General features: G+C 44.8%; 1 protein-coding gene across 10 annotated transcripts in view; it reads left to right on the top strand.

The window, feature by feature from the left end:
* The first annotated feature begins 2896 nt into the window (after window positions 1-2896).
* Window positions 2897-15820, top strand: part of ADCYAP1R1 (ADCYAP receptor type I) — a 154397-nt gene continuing 141473 nt past the window's right edge. For all 10 annotated transcript variants that reach the window (XM_066550616.1, XM_066550597.1, XM_066550587.1 and 7 more), the window contains exons 1-2: window positions 2897-2981; window positions 3273-3485. The gene's annotated coding sequence lies outside the window, so the exon portion shown is untranslated. The remainder of the gene's footprint in view (window positions 2982-3272; window positions 3486-15820) is intronic.

Below are 15820 nucleotides of genomic sequence, written 5' to 3'. Positions count from 1 at the left end.
TAGAGGGGATATTGGGAAGAAATTTTTTATGGGGTTGGTGAGGCCCTGGCACAGGGTGCCCAGAGCAGCTGTGGCTGCCCTGAATCCCTGGAAGTGCCCAAGGCCAGGCTGGATGAGGCTTGGAGCAACCTGAGGTAGTGGAAGGTGTCCCTGCCCATGGCAGGGAGTTGGAACTGGATGATTTTTAAAGTCCCTTCCAACATAAATCATTCTAATATTCCATAACCTTTAATTTGTTTTCTTTGTGACATGTGACTAGAGAAGACGACAGACCTGCAGGAAAATCCACAAAGCAAAGCTTCTGGAAGTTCCAGTTGATTCTTTAGCCTGCTCCATGGTGCTGGAACGAAACCAGAGCCGAGTGCACTCCCAGCATGTCTGTACAAGGTTTTCTCCAGAGGAGGCATCTGTGCAGCCGTGGGGCTGTGGCTGTGCCAAGGCACTGCAGCAGGGCTGCCTGGGCTGCTCTCTGCTGTGGGGCTGTGCCCCCCAGGCTCCTGCACGTGGGCCCAGAGCCACAGGGGCACTACAGCAACGGGGACAGGGCTTTTCATGCTGGGCATGTCATGGATTTAGTTCCTTTTAAGATAAAATTGCCTTTTTTTTTTTCTCCATTGTTTAAAGGAAGTAGGGTGTGTTGGTTTTCTTGGGTTTTACAGAGGTGGGGTAACTGAGAGGTTTTTTAAAACACTTTATTCTATTATCAGTCTTGATGAGACACAAGAGATGTAAAATTTAAAGCTATTCTATCAGAAGCTGACTTATTTATTGGTGTCAATACCTTATAAATGCTTTTCAGCCTCTCAGCTTTTGCTACACAATGCTGCTATTACTTCTAACACAAATTACTTATGTTTTTTCTCCACCTAGCCCTGCTACAATGCATCTTTCACAGTTCTAATTCTCTAAAATATCTGGTCTTTTCACAAAGTCATATTTTGAAACTTGTTGAAACTTATTTCTAGTTCAATCTCTCTCTCAACAATGTAATCTCTATTCCATTGTCTTCTTAAATCAAAACACCTTATCCCAGTGTTTGCATACAGATGTACAAGGCTGTGTGAACTTTCTGTCAAGTTTTAAAAATTCTTTACAAATCCATTTCTCACAAGGGTGAAGGGAAGAAGGACTTGAAATTAATTTACATGCCATGGGAAATAGAGGATGGGAGATGCAGAAAATGAAGGGGAATGGGTAAAAATCTGGAGAAAAGGAGGCTCAGGAGGAACCTTATCACTCTCAACAACTCGCTGAAAGAAGGTTGTGGCCAGGTGGAGATTGGTCTCTTCTCCCTGGCAACAAGTCCCTGGACTGGAGGAAAAGGCCTCAAGGTGTTCCAGGGGACGTTAAGTTGGACATCTGAAAGAATTTCTTCACTGAAAGGGTGGTTGAGCACTGGAAGGGGCTGCCCAGAGAAGTGCTGGAATCTCCTTCCCTGGAGGTGCCCAAGGAATGACTGGGGGTGGCACTCAGTGCTGTTTAGTTGACAAGGGGGTGTTTGGTCAGAAGCTGGCATCCATGATCTTGAGGTCTTTTCCAACTTTAATGATTCTGTGATCCTGTGAAAAGATAAGCAGACAAAAGGGCTTCTACAGCTGGAAGAGTGTAAGGCATACAGGTGTCATGGAATTTCAGGGTAATTAGAAAAATCTCATCGGCAGGCAGCTGCTCTTCCAGCATGTCTCACAGAATTTGGGTAAGGATGTGGGCATTCAGCACCTCAAATTCTCAACAGGGAACTGTGGGGCCTGAGATCAGCCTGGGACCAAGCGTCTCTGTGGGATATCCTGGCAGAGGCCTCCTCTGGGCCTGCTGTGGCTGCTCAGGCTCCTTGGGTGCTCATTTTCCAGGTCTGGAGAGCCTCCCTTGAGCACTGTGCAGCAGGGAGCAGTGCCTGGATGCTCTTGTGCAGGGGACAGGGACACCCCGCTCTTCTGCAGCTACTGGACACAGAACCACAGAATTCACAGAATTCCCAGAATGACCAGGTTGGAAGAGACCTTCAAGACCATCGAGTCCAACCCAGCCCCAACAGCTCAACTAAACCCTGGCCCCCAGTGCCACATCCAGGCTTTGTTAAACACACCCAGGCATGGGGACTCCACCACCTCCCCAGGCAGCCATTCCAGAACTTTCTCACTCTTTCTGTGAAAAACTTTTTCCTGCTATCCAACCTGTATTTCTCTTGATTTAGCTTGTGATTGGAAACCCCTTCCCCTCTCTCCAGCCCTCCCTACAGCTCCTCTCCAGTCATTTTCCAGCAACAGGTGCCACTCCTGCATGGCTGTTCCAGGGGTCCTGTGCCTCTGTGGTGCTGCAGGACAGTGCAGATGCTGCTGTTCTGTGCTGTCATTTCCTTCCCTGGGTGTGCATCTCCTGTAGAAGATTCTCTCCAAGCTCAGAGGGCTCAGCCTGGACACAGGCCACCGGCCCATCTGCACACATCATCTGCAAAATGTTTTTTTCCAGCAGAAATTCCTGCTCTGCTCCCCCTCAGTTCCCCTGCCTGACAACTCCAGCTACTTTATCGCTTCTCTTTGCAATCAACCCTGCAGGTCCGGGAGAAATTGGCTCCTTTCATCCTCCCTCGCACAGCCCCCGCTCGCTCCCGGCAGCGATGCCATCCTCCCTCCCATCGCCGCGTGCTGCTGACCTTGTCACAGTAATGAAATAAGAAATAAAAATTTCTGGGACGACAAAAACGGGGCTAAGGCGGCAGGGAGAAGGCAGATTTGGGGTACGTGGGAAAAGGAAAGAGAAAAAAAAAAAAGGGAGAAAGGGTGTTCGATTCGGGAAATTTGATTTGAATAAATCCCTCCTCCCGCTCCTCCTCATTGGTTTCTTTTTCTCCTCCATATTAATGAGAGCAGCCAAGGAGAAGCTATTGGTTCCATATCGCCTTTCCCTTTGCTCAGGCACTCGGGGGAGGAGGTGTTTGCATTTCTCCGCAGGACCAGCTCGCTTTGCAGAGCATTGTCTGGGTATGAGAATCACACACAGGCACAGGGGCAGGGGCGAGCGCACCGGAGCATCTCACCCCGGCACAGCATCCCAGCCAGCCTGAGCACCCCTCCGTCCCCCGCCCCGCCCCGAGCACCCTTAAAAAAAAAAGAAAACGAAAAATAGAGAGGGGGGAAAAAAAAGTTTTAAAATATCCCACCTCCCTTCTTGCTTTTATTTTGTTGTTGTTGTTGTTTGAGTTCTGTGTTTTGGTTTGTTAGGGATTTTTGTTTTTTTTTTTTTTTTTTTGGTTTGTTTTTTTCCTGATTTAGCGATGGCAAATTCCTTCACGGCCAGGAGCTGGCCCATCCCCTGAGCAAAGGCAGCCTGGACATGACCGGCAGGCGAGGGAGGAGGAATTTGGATTCCCTTCGGAGGCCGGGGGCAGCCAGCGCGGGCAGCGGGGCTTGGACCGCTCCCCGCGGCCACGGTCCCCCCGCGGGGATGCGGCATCGCCAGCGCCGGGACGGAGCCCTGCTGCAATGGTGAGTCCTTCCCCCAGCTCCTCCCGGGGCATCCCCATCCCCCGAGGATGCCACAGGAACCGCCGGCTTGTCTGCCAGTGCCACTGATCACTGATTTACCGCCTCGTCCCCAGCTCCTGGGGACACTTCTTCTCAGTGAGGATTGCATGCGGGCTCGGAGGATGCGTCCTCCAGATAGATTTGGTTCCCTGCAAACAAATCAATCTCCCTTTGCTGGCGGTGACAGGTTGAGGCGCTCGGTATGGGAATCACGTCTGGTTTTAACACAATATGGCTGGTAAATAAAACCTGATTGCTAACAGCCCCGCCGCTGCTGTCGGCGTTTCCCGATGCAGCTCTGCATCCTCACCTGCCGCAGAAACTCTGATTCAGCCTCCGAGCGGTGCAGCAGGACTTGCTTGGTTTTACTGTGGGGTAGTAGGGAGAAACTGCGGGTTCCTGTGCCTTTGACCTCTGCTCGTGTGCGTCTGGGCACTTCTCCTTATCGGTGTTTGAGCAGCTGGCTCTAATAATACCATCTTCATGCCGAGCACATCTCCAGTCAGGGGGATGGCACGCAGGACAGGCTCTTTCCCTCCCGCTGTGCTCTGAATTTAGGATGGGAAGCGTTCAGGTATGTGTTGGAATCTGAGGAGTTTGCAGCCAGAATGTGATAACGCAGCTTGCTGTGCAGAACTGGAAAATGCACGGGGGAAAAAAAGGGAGATTTGATTAGTGGCACACTAGTGTTTATGGCTACACGATCATCCCACTTACACAGCAGCAGATCTGGAAGAACTCCCTGGAAGTCAGTGGATTTCTTCTGCATCTGATCTGCAGGTAAACAGAATCTGGCCTTTAGGATGTATTGGAGTAGCTCTGGAGGTAGCTATAATAAGGAGAAAATCTTAACTAAAGTGAATAAGGCAGCAAAGTGATGTGATTCTTTCTCAGGGAATTATCAATTACCATCCGTCTGGTGCATGTTAATTACAGTGTGTGTGGTGGACTGGTACAGCAATATGTAACTGAAGCAGCATGTTGGATTTTTCTATTTCATCTGTTGGAGTAAAAAAAAAAAACCAACAAATGGATTTGCACTTGCTGTTATTTGGGTACACAGCCCCCTCACTCCTCTGCCCAGCCTATGCAGCACTGGTCAGGTACAGCAGGGAAATGCTTCCGTGGCTAATCCAAGGGAATGTTTGATTGCTGGAGGTTAATGATAGCACAGAGGCAAACTCCTGAAAGTGCTCCTGGTGTAGCTGCAGAGAAAGAACGTGTTATACAAGCATCTCTCTTTGGCTAATGCCAGACAGCCTGGAGCTGGCTTGGAGGAAGTTGTCCTGTAGGATGGGTAAGGCAATATTGGAATTTGGTGAATAATTAAGGAATGCTGGTCAGGGCAATAAGGGGAGTTGGGTTAGAGTTGATGTGTCTGCTTGTGTGTGGGTTGTGGTCTTCCAGTTTTATTCCCACCTGTTTCCATGAGCTGTGGGCCAGGGTTGCTGCTTTGCCGTCATTCAGGACAGTTCCAATTGATCTCATTTTGTCCCGCGCATTTATCTCAAGATTTCCGCTGTTTTGTTCTCTCCAACCAAAGACGTGTGAATGGCTGGGAGGATAACCACAGCCTTCAAGGTCACGAGGAGGGGGCTTTTTGTGGGATAAATACACTTATTTCTCTTTAAACAGGCTTTGTGCTCGCTCCTGGGCTTTGGCTTTCCATCATCCATAGGGATCCCTGCAGGAAACTGGAGGGCTCCTTCCTCGCTGTGGGTTTAGGAATTCTGCTGCTGGGGCTCTTTGCTCACTATGGGTTTAGGAATTCTGCTGCTGGGGCTCTTTGCTCACTATGGGTTTAGGAATTCTGCTGCTGGGGCTCTTTGCTCACTGTGGGTTTAGGAATTCTGCTGCTGGGGCTCTTTCCTTGCTGTGGCTTTAGGAATTCTGCTCCTGGGGTTCTTTGCTCACAGTGGCTTTAAGAATTCTGCTCCTGGGGGTGTTTCCTCACAGTGGCTTTAAGAATTCTGCTGCTGGCACAGTGGTGCCCCAGCCCCACGGAGCTGCTCAGATCTGCTGCTGTTTGTGAGGCTCACAAAACAGGGAGGCAGGAGCTCTGTTGTGGGATGCTACCAGGGAGAGAAAACCTGAGATTTCAGAGCTTGTGGGCTGCGCTGCTGAGCACATTCAGACCTTTGTTCATCACATCTCTCCTCGTTTGGCTGACTGAGACAGCATCCTGGAGATATTTTTTTCCTGGGGTTGAGTTCCATATGTGCCTGTGCCTTTGCTAAGTTGAGCCCCGTGTCCCTGAGCTGATTCATTCCAATGTGGCAGATTTTGTTTGCCTTTCCTTCCTTCTGAGCACACTTAGTACAAACAGTCTAATTCCTAAATTAGCTCAGATTATCTTTTAATGAAAGCAGAGTATCTGAGTTAAGAAGAGCTGAGAAAAAAGTGAACTTAGGGCAGAATCATGCTGCAGCTCATGCCTGGTAGAGAAACCTGCAGAAATATCAGGTCTTGCAGTTGGTCCTGATTTTAAACAGAGAAATTGCTTATCTGCCACTGCTCCCAGGAGAGGAAAACTGATCTGAGGATGTGGAAGTCAGTGGAGATGCTCAATTTTATTTCACCCCTTTCCTTGGCCCAGAGAATGCAGCCAGAATCTTTAAGTCAAGGAGGGGAATTTTTTTGTTGGCTTGTGTTTCCTTGTTTCCATTTCCTCTGCTCCTGTCACGTCCAGCCAATCCCATACCATCTGTGCTTCAGCACACACTGCAGTCAACAGGATTTTGGAGTGAATTTTCCACATCAGGACAGAAGTGGAACAGCTCTGCTGAAAGGGATGTAAATGCAGCAGTGAGGAACTCTCTCTCTCTTTTTTTTTTTTTTTTTTTTGCTATCCACAACTTGAAAGTCATCTTTGCTGACAGTGTCTGGTCAGGGTGAGCTGTGGCACCACTGAAAGAGGCTGCTCAGAGTATCCCTGAGGAGACTTTCCCAGTTCCCTTGGTGCTGAACTTGTTCTGTTCTTAGGGAATGCTTTGCATTCAGAAAGGTGTTTGGTACTTTTCCACAGCACTAACAAGTTCTAGAATTCCTGTGTCTGTCGTGGCTGCTGAAACGCTGTTTGGATTGTAATTGAGTGGGCACAAATATACGGGGGAAAAAAGGCAGATTTATTATTTTTTCAGAAGCTTTGTGGCAGAATGTCCACCCTTCACCCCATTGCTTTGCTGGTGTTTGATCCTCTGGCCACCTTTTGCTCTCTCAGTTTATTGTCTGTCTCTTAGGCTTGCACTTTTAGCTGCACAAGGCAAACTAGGAATGAGTATGAAACTCGCTGGGTTGTTCAAGCCTTGTTTATGTAACTCACTGCAGCTCAGTGACTGTGTCCCCCTGCAAGCTCATCTCCAGAGGAGCCAGATTAATAATTTCAGGGCTGAACTTCTCAGGACAAGCTAAACCATTCCATCTCCTAAAGAAAAGGTGGAAGCATCGCCACACAGAGCATTTAAAGCCAGCGTGGCTGCTGTGCTGAGGAGTATTTCCTCAGAAGGGTCCTGCAGAAATAGGCAGCTGCAGGGACTCTTGTTTGCTGCTCTGTTAAATAAAAATCCTTCCATTTATCAGCAGACACCATGAAAGTCTCATCCCTGCTCGTTCAGGTGTCATGTCTTACTCCTTGATAGAGACCCACAATCTGAAACTACTTTGATCTATTTGACTGCCATAGGTTTCTTTATAAAAATAGTTTTTAAAGGTGGAAAAACCTCTGCCTAATGCCATTGTTAAAAAAAACCAAACTAAAACAAGCACCAAAATACCCAACAAGTAACTCAATTAATTCTAGTTTTTGTTAATGTAATTCATAATTCACTCTAAAACTGAGAGAAAAGGGGACGAGGACAATATGGTCAAATACTTCTTAATAATAATTATGGCAATAGCAATAATAATAATTTATTTTGTGACACACTGGGAGTATTGACGTTTAAGAGCTCCTTCCTGAACATACATTAAACATCTGCCAGGTCTGTTTTCAGGTCTGTCCATTCAGTTGGAGGCATTTCACAAGAAATGTGCCTCAATCCCAGTGGCTTTTGCACCCCATTAGAGATGCTTGGGTCACGATTGCTCGGGAGCTGCAAATGGAAGGATAATTATGGTCTGTTATCTATGATTTGTTGCTTTGCTAAATGGAGCTGAGGGTTAGGGCAGGAAAAGATGTTTTAATCTGTGTGGTGGGTTAATAGCCTAGATTTTTTTTTTTTATTTTTATTAATTTGTTGCTCAGAATCAGGCAAATTTTGCTGCAGGGACACTGCATTGTCCAGTCTGATTCTGGGAGGATTCTTAAAGGGGAAAAAAAATGTATTGAATGGAAATGTGACTGAATTAAGTTCTTGGTTTCTGGGGAGCAGATTCATCATTAGGTCCATCTCTGAGGGCTGGAGGATGTATAAATTCGCTCATTCTCAAGAGGAAACTTGTCCCCAAAGGATCTCCTGGCAAAACTCTTGGTCATTTCATGTGGAAGGAAGGATTTCTCACTCGGAAGTGTTTGGCTGCCTGGAGGATGCTCATCTACTCTCTGAAAGCATCTGAAAATGAAATTCTCACATCCAAGCCAATCCCCAATCCCCCTAATCCACTGTGTTAGGAATGAGCAGAGTGGTTCATGCCATCCTGGAGGGGGTCAGATGAATCAGCCCGTGGAGGTTCTTGCAGCAGCTGACTCAGACACACATCCACAATCAGCCAGATGGAGCCTTCCATGGTATCTCAGAGGCATCCCCAGCAGTGAAATGCCTTTTTTCCCATCTTTCTTTGGAGGGGAAGGCTGGTGATGTTTTACTAGCTCACAAATTTTGGTAGCTGGCAAGATTTATGAAAAGCCCAAGATTTATGAAAAGCCCAAGTTTTATGAAAAGCCCAAGAGTGCTGTGGTGGACCCCACATCTTCCCTTTATTCCATGAAGGGCAGACACAGCTGCTGCAGAATTCATGCCACATGTCCCAGACAATACCCTCCCTAGTTTGTTTTTTATTATTATTATTATTCATTGATTTTCGAGATCTGATAGGCTTCCTCGGTGTATCAACACTTTCTTCCTTTGCCCAGTTACTCAGAGGGATTTGCCAGCAGAAGCTGGGGTGTGATTTTGTGGGTGCACCAGCACAGGGACACATCTAGGACAGTGACATGATTTTCTGCAGGCACACACAAGCTGGCTCTGCCTGTTCCCTGAGCCAGGCAGGAGCTGTGAAAGCTCCAGATTCATCTGCTCTACCCTGCATGGGAATGGCTGCACTGGGAGCTGCACGGAGCTGGAGATGAATGCTGACCAGACCTCATTAGCTCAGGGTTGGCACCTGGTGAAATACATTTTGACCAGCTTGGAGCCCTTGTGCTCAGAACTAGGTGACCTAAAAGGCATCTTTTTGCCATGTATCAATAGCTCAGTGCTTTTTTATTCTAATGCTTTCACCCTCTGTCCTAAGCTAACAAAGTCCGCTGATAAATAGATTTAACTCACATCTTCCTCCTTTGCTATTGCCTTTAAAATTATTTACTGAAAACCAAATAATGCAAAAAAAAAAAAAAAACAACCAAACATGAACCTCTCAGAACACATTGATACATAGACTGGAGTTAAAGTTGTAGCAGTAAGGGATCCATTTCTCCACAGCAGAAATAAATTATATATGTTTGGAAAGGGAGTTTAAAATAGCTAAGATATCTTTAACTCTGAATTCCTTTGCCTGGAATGGAGAGGCTTTATTAAATCACAACATTTCTGTTTCTGCTCTTACTGTCACATTTTTGAAGTAGGTTTAGAGAAGGTGCTTTTTATTTCTAGCAAAAACATAAAGTGACATGGTCATGGTCAAAAGTAAAAACACATTTCCCTTTAAAACAAAATATTTGTAATAATGACATTTCACATGCAACTGCATTCTTAAGTTGATGCAATTAGTACCAGAAGCCAAATATGAGCTTGGGCTTAATTTGCATCTAAGATTTTGGACACACAACAGAACTTTCTCTTGGCCTAGAAACAAATTCTATAAAGAAGCCAGCACAAGTGCATTATTTAAAGACCCAAGTTAAAGTTAGTGAAGTTACTCATTTCCTGTGTTTTAGAGAGCTGGATCTTTGGATTCCTTCCAGGAGTTTTGTGCTCTAGCTTAAAATGCAGAGGAGATGAGAGAGCATCCGAAATACCGCAGATGCTTGAGCTCTTCATGACTAAGGCTGGGAATGTGTCACAGCTGTCACTGCAGCCTTGGATGGCACAGGCCACGCTCATTCATTGGGGCTTCGTGGCTTTTGACAGCCTGGATGGGGTTTTTGTGCTGCTGAATGGGTTTGGGAGCTGAGATGATTACGTACAGTGGGTGAACAGCTGGAATGAACCACATTGGAGAGTAGTTCTTGGTGGCTGCAGGGAGGGAGCAGAGTGGAAAGCCAATATCAGCCATGTGGAAGTTGTTCCTCTGCATCCTCCCAGCCTCTGGATGCTGCTCTGTGCTCTCCAGCTCTTTGTTCTCCGGCCTGTTGCTTGTTCCACAGCTGGATGTAGCAATGATTGTCATGGAAAAGAGATTTCACAGGCTACCAAAGCCTGAATTTCATTCAGAAGAGGAGAAGAAAAGAACATCACAGCCTTTTTGGTGCCTCCAGCAAGTGTATCCCTGGCAGATTTTCACCTCTAGTACTCAACTAATTTCCTTTTCTCTGAATGGAACTTGCAGGTCCCTTTTGCTAAGAGAATTTTTATGATGCTGGCCCCAAATGGGATCCAGTTCTCAGATCAAGGCAGGTGTGGGTTTGCAGTGTCTGCTGGATCTGAGTGCAGAAACTCCTGTTAAAATAAAAGGAGATTTAGGACATGATTCAGCCACTTAAACAGAGGTGCTAAGTGCCATTTGAGATCCCCTGGGGTATCTAACATCCATCAGGGATTTGTCAGTGTGGTGTTTATCTACAGCACATCATTTCCCCTCTTCCTGAGGGCAGGTTAAATACCCTGGGGTGCTGCTGCACCAAACACCAGCATTTCAGCTACTGATTCTGGCCTCTGGCCAGTGCCCAGTCAATGTGGATAAATACAATTATCTGCTATAGACTGAGCTCTGTAGCTCTTTTGTCCCAAAAGTCTTCCATAAATGCCACTGAAATGGTTTCATTTGCTGTCTGAGACCTGTCCTGGCTTTCTGATCCCTCCTCCTGGTGGTGTAGAATGAGACTGATCAAATCTTGGCCTCAGTGCTCTCACCAAACACACAAAGAATTGTTGGATTTTCATATACTCATGCAGGGCTGGAAAATACCATTTTGATTTTCTGCCTTGAATCACAGTTAAGGGCCACAAAGAAAAAAAAGGCCACAAAAAAAAAAAAAAACCCAACAAAAAAACCCAAAAACTCACACAAAAACAAACAAACAAAACCACAAAAAAAACCAAACAAAAACCCCAAAAAACCAACAAAAAACCAACAAAAAACCCTAACCAAAAAAAAAACCAAAAACAAAACCAAAACAAAACAAAAAAAAAAAAACCAAAACAAACACAAACCCCCAAAAATCTACATTGTGGGTGTATCTATCAGCTCCAAATCATTCCTGGAATCATTTTTTCATGAGACAACCTAGAGGCTGTATTTGACTTTCTCCAGATTCAGCTACCACTGACAGCTCCTGGCTTTTGTTGCCCAGGTTGCTCTCTCCTTCTAGGGCGAGAAAGAACTTCTGGATTCTTTGAATGTCTGTAATTCACCAGCTCCAGTCTGGAGTTTTTCCTTGCAACTCCTTTTCCCAGCTTCCTTGAGATGTAGGTTCCATCTGCACATAGTTTTGCATTTTTAATGTGAAAAGACCTTTCTGCCCAGGTTCCAAAGTGCTGCTGGCTTTGCTACCAGGTCGTTTCAGTTTCTCCAAACTCTCCTCTTTGGAATGAGCAATGTCAACCTCACACTTTGTTTGGGGAAGGTTTGTGTGGCTTTTGTCTGCTTTCATTTTTCTGGCATCTTCTCTGTCTCCAGAAAACACAGAGGTGGGTCCAAGGTGATTAAATCAAAACATGGCCTATTTAGAGCAAAACTCTTCAAAGCACCAGGCTTTAATATTCCTCTGATAGACTCAGCATCTTCCAGGTCCTCTGGGGAGCTTTATGTGCATCAGTTTGGAAAACCTCTCATGATACTCTCCCTGAAAGAAAAATGGTTTTTTACCTTTCCAGGATCCATCTGGAAAAGTAAGTCTCCCATCTTCATAGCAGAAATAAAACTGGTTTCTCCAAACTAAAAGTCTCCCTTTTGACATAATATTATGCCAAATTATTAATATTTTTTTCTCCTGATGGATCATTACATCAACCTCTTGCTTTCCTTCCCGTTGTCCCTACTGAATTAGAACAAGGACATAATTTAGTTATTCTGTTATTTTCAAAGAGCTTCTGAGGCAGAGCTCAATAAATAGATTATGCATATTTTCATGTACTCTATATTATGCAGTACCATGGGTGTGACCCTTTGCCAAATTCATTCACAGCCAGAAGAAGTTCAGTGTGTAAAATGTCATGAAAAATATGGATATGAAACCAGCAGCATATCTCAACCAGACCACTTAGATCAGATAATTTGGAACTCACAGTTATTTTCTAAAAGGGTGGGAAGGAAGTTCACCTGAACATTAACATGCAGTTCGTTTCTTCCCTGACTGCAGAAACTCTAACCTGATATTCTGCTTAATGAACTGACAGACTGTTCCATAATGAATGTCATTCCCTGAAATGTTGAAGTTTAAAAATGCTTTCGTTTAAACCCGGGGTTGCCTGAATTTTCTGGCAATCATATATAATTTTATGTAATTTCCGTTTTGCTTCTTTTATAACTACTTGCTGTAAAATACAACCTTTTTATCCGTGCATTTCTGGGTGGAACTAAATGGTGTTTATTAAATGTTGTCTTTACAACAGTGGAACCTGTGGAATACAGATATAAATTATGTTGATCCTAAATCAGGGCTCTAAAATAATTCATTGGATTGGACATCCTTTTTACCTCCATTAGCTGTGGGGGAATACTGGGCAGTGAGTGCTGTGGAAGAGCAAGATAAGCCAGATATGATCATCTGAAAAAAGAAAAGTTAACAGATCTCCCCATCCCATGTAGACTGGTGAGACTGGAGGGATAATGCAGGAGTGTCTGAGTGCATGGCCAGCATAATCCATATCACTCTCTTCAGCAGCATGTTCAAACTGGCATTTTATAAATCAGCTCTGAGAGCTTTAACCCAAAATATTACAGCTTCTGATTCACGGGCTGGTTTCAACACGCCAAATTTTTCTGTACTTGTGCCACGTCCTTGCCATTTCCAAAATGCATCCCTGTAATGTGCAACTGCTTCTGTGTGACTGAAAAATTACCACCTCTGGTGCCTTTGTGTTTGCATTTAGCCTGCACCAGGCAGAAGATCAGACCACAAAGCAAGACCTGTATTTATCATTTTAGTGCATTTTTATCAGAAATGGCAAAGATAAAGAAAACAGACTTGAGGGTGGCTGAGCTCACCCTTGTTCTTTCACATCTCTGCAGTTACATTCAACGTGGAATCAGAGAATCAATCATAGAATCAGAGATCCATGGAATGGTTTGGGCTGGAAGGGAGCTCAAAGCCCATGCAATCCCACCCCTGCCATGGGCAGGGACACCTTCCACTGTCCCAGGTTGCTCCCAGCCCTGTCCAACCTGACCTTGGGCACTTCCAGAGAAAGGGAATCCACAACTTCTCTGGGCAGCCTGTTCCAGTGCCCCACCATCCTCTGAGTAAAGAAGGCAATTAATCTCTAAGGATTTCTTAATTTAAAGAAAGCAATCATTTCTGTCTTTCCTCAAAATGCATCCCAGGACTTTCCTTTGCTGCTGGAGAAACATAGACCAGGGTGCTGTCCTGACATCCTCCTGTCTTCCTTTTCAGCCCTTCTAAACAGTATATTAATCTTTGAGGGAATTTTTTTTCTCCTCTAAGTTGAAGAAGGCTAAGAAAATCACTGATGCAAGGGAACATGAAGAAAGAAAAAAGTACTAATGTGCTCTGAATTGGACAGGTAGTATTGACACTCTCTAAAGCTGGACTTAGCCTACAATGAAATTCTTATCTCTAAGAAAGACATAAACTCCTCCACTCTCAGTGAAAGGAACCACAGTGATTTGCCAGTCCATTTAATAATGAAATGGGCAAAAGAATAAAACAATGCACATTCCTCCCAGTGCCTTCCACTCCCCTCTGTGCTATCACCATCCTCTACCCTTTTTTGCTGTGTTCCCTCTTTGTCCAGCTGGGATTCAGGCTGTTCTTACCATGACTTCAGCCAGCATCACCACGATCTTGATGGCTGGAAGCTCTGTATTTTCAAGCCTGGTTTTATAATATAGGATCCCACACTTTGTTCTTTATTTCCTCTCTCAGCCGACTGCTGCCTGCAGTGACCCATGAATTACCACACAAAGCAGGAGGAGCACAGTGTGACCTACACCTTTCTCCATCTGCTGGTTTGAGTTTTCCCCTCTGAGTTTCCTGTGAGCAGCTCTGGAAGAGCTCCTACTTGATGTCGTGCAATGAGCTCAGGGAAGGAACCCATGTTATTAATGTCAGCAGTGCTGAAATGTTGGTCAGGTATATTTGTCCTGCTTGTTGCAACCTGGCCTTTTAACAATACCATGGGATAAACGGGACATGACTCCAAGTTCTTAATATGCCTCTTAGCAAATATTCTACTGACGTTCTTAGAATTCTTTTAAAATAAATCATTTGGAGGAAATCGGTCAAAGTAGTGAAACTTGTTTGTTTATTTGGGGATTTATTCAACGTGCTGCTACAGTAGCAATGAAATTCCACTGCAAAATCACAACACACTGTGTGAGGCACCTGGAGAGGTACACTTTGAGTAAATTTCTACAATATATCATTGTCATGGAATCATAGAATGCTTTGGATTGGAAGAAACCTTGAAGATCATCCCCTTGCAACAACTGTCATAGGCAGGGACAAATTCCACTGTCCCAGGTTGCTCCAAGCCCCATCCAACCTGGCCTTGGACACTTCCAGAGATGGACATCCACAACTCCTTTGAGAAACCTGTTCCAGCACCTCACCACCCTCAATGGAACAATGTCTTCCTGATATCCACTCTAAACCTGCTTTCATTCCATTTTAAATCATTCCCCCTTGTCCTAGCACTGCTTGTAAATAGACTGTCTCCATCACATCTACATAGACATAAATTTCTACACTGTATCTACAGACCGTAAGAATATAAAGTTCAATTAATATCTTTTTTCCTGAAGCAAAAGTTTTAAATAAATCAGATGTCTTGTGGTGCATAATAGCTTCCCCCCACCTTCCCCTTGCCACTGTCCATTGCAGGAGTCTGGGATGACGTGGTTATCTATAAACATCCACAAAGTACACATCTGAAACTACTGCAGGAAAATCCACTTTGATTTGTAAAACACTCTCTTAACCCCCCATATGGATTTACAAAACAAAGGCTTTCCATGTCAAGGATGGGACATAGGGTTAATAGATTTGAAGTAAAAAAAAAAAAAAGAGATCAAAATATTTCCTCCAGGAGTTTATAGAATTTTAAAGCGAATACTTACTCTTCTCCCAAAAGATTTCTTAAAAGTGTCGCTGTCATTATCCTAAATTGGTAGTTAAGGAATTATCTGAGGAAAACTCACGTCAGAGCTCTTGTGTGCTCAGACAGGCACAGACTCATCGCCAAACATTTTTCTCTTGCTTGGGTTTTGCATTTGTGCCTTTTTTATCTCCACGCTGCGCAGTGACAGAAATTTCTGTTGTCTTCTCGAGATGAAATGAATCTCCCTAGATGAGGGAAAACTGTTTTCATTAAGATCTCTTCAGCAGAGGTGCTTTTGCTTGACAGCACTGGCATGAATACCAATGAGACTGGAAATGGTGAGCAAGGCAGATAATCATTTACAGGGCTCTGAAGGGAGGGAAACAGCAAGAATCTGCAGTAGCCTGGGAGAATCTGATCTCCAAGCTCTCTATGCAATATCTAAATAAGGTATTTAATGAAAGCATGAAGGTATTTAAATGAAGGCAAATAGGAGTTGCAAACATCGTGGCCCAGAGAGTGTTTTCACAGGCACTTGGGATGAGGCTGTTCTGGTTGGTGGTGAAGCAGTTTGGCAGAGTGAACAAGAGTGATGGCAAAGGCATTATTTGACCTCAGGGCCAAGGAAGGTTCCAAACCTGGTGTATTTCACATTGCAGTTGCAATATTAAAGCCATTTTCTTGCCTCTGCTATGAAAC

Source organism: Molothrus aeneus, chromosome 1 (genome assembly GCF_037042795.1).
Source record: "Molothrus aeneus isolate 106 chromosome 1, BPBGC_Maene_1.0, whole genome shotgun sequence".
Classification (NCBI taxonomy): domain Eukaryota; kingdom Metazoa; phylum Chordata; class Aves; order Passeriformes; family Icteridae; genus Molothrus; species Molothrus aeneus.
Note: the sequence above shows the minus strand (reverse complement) of the source record. Positions and strands in the feature narration are given on the sequence as shown.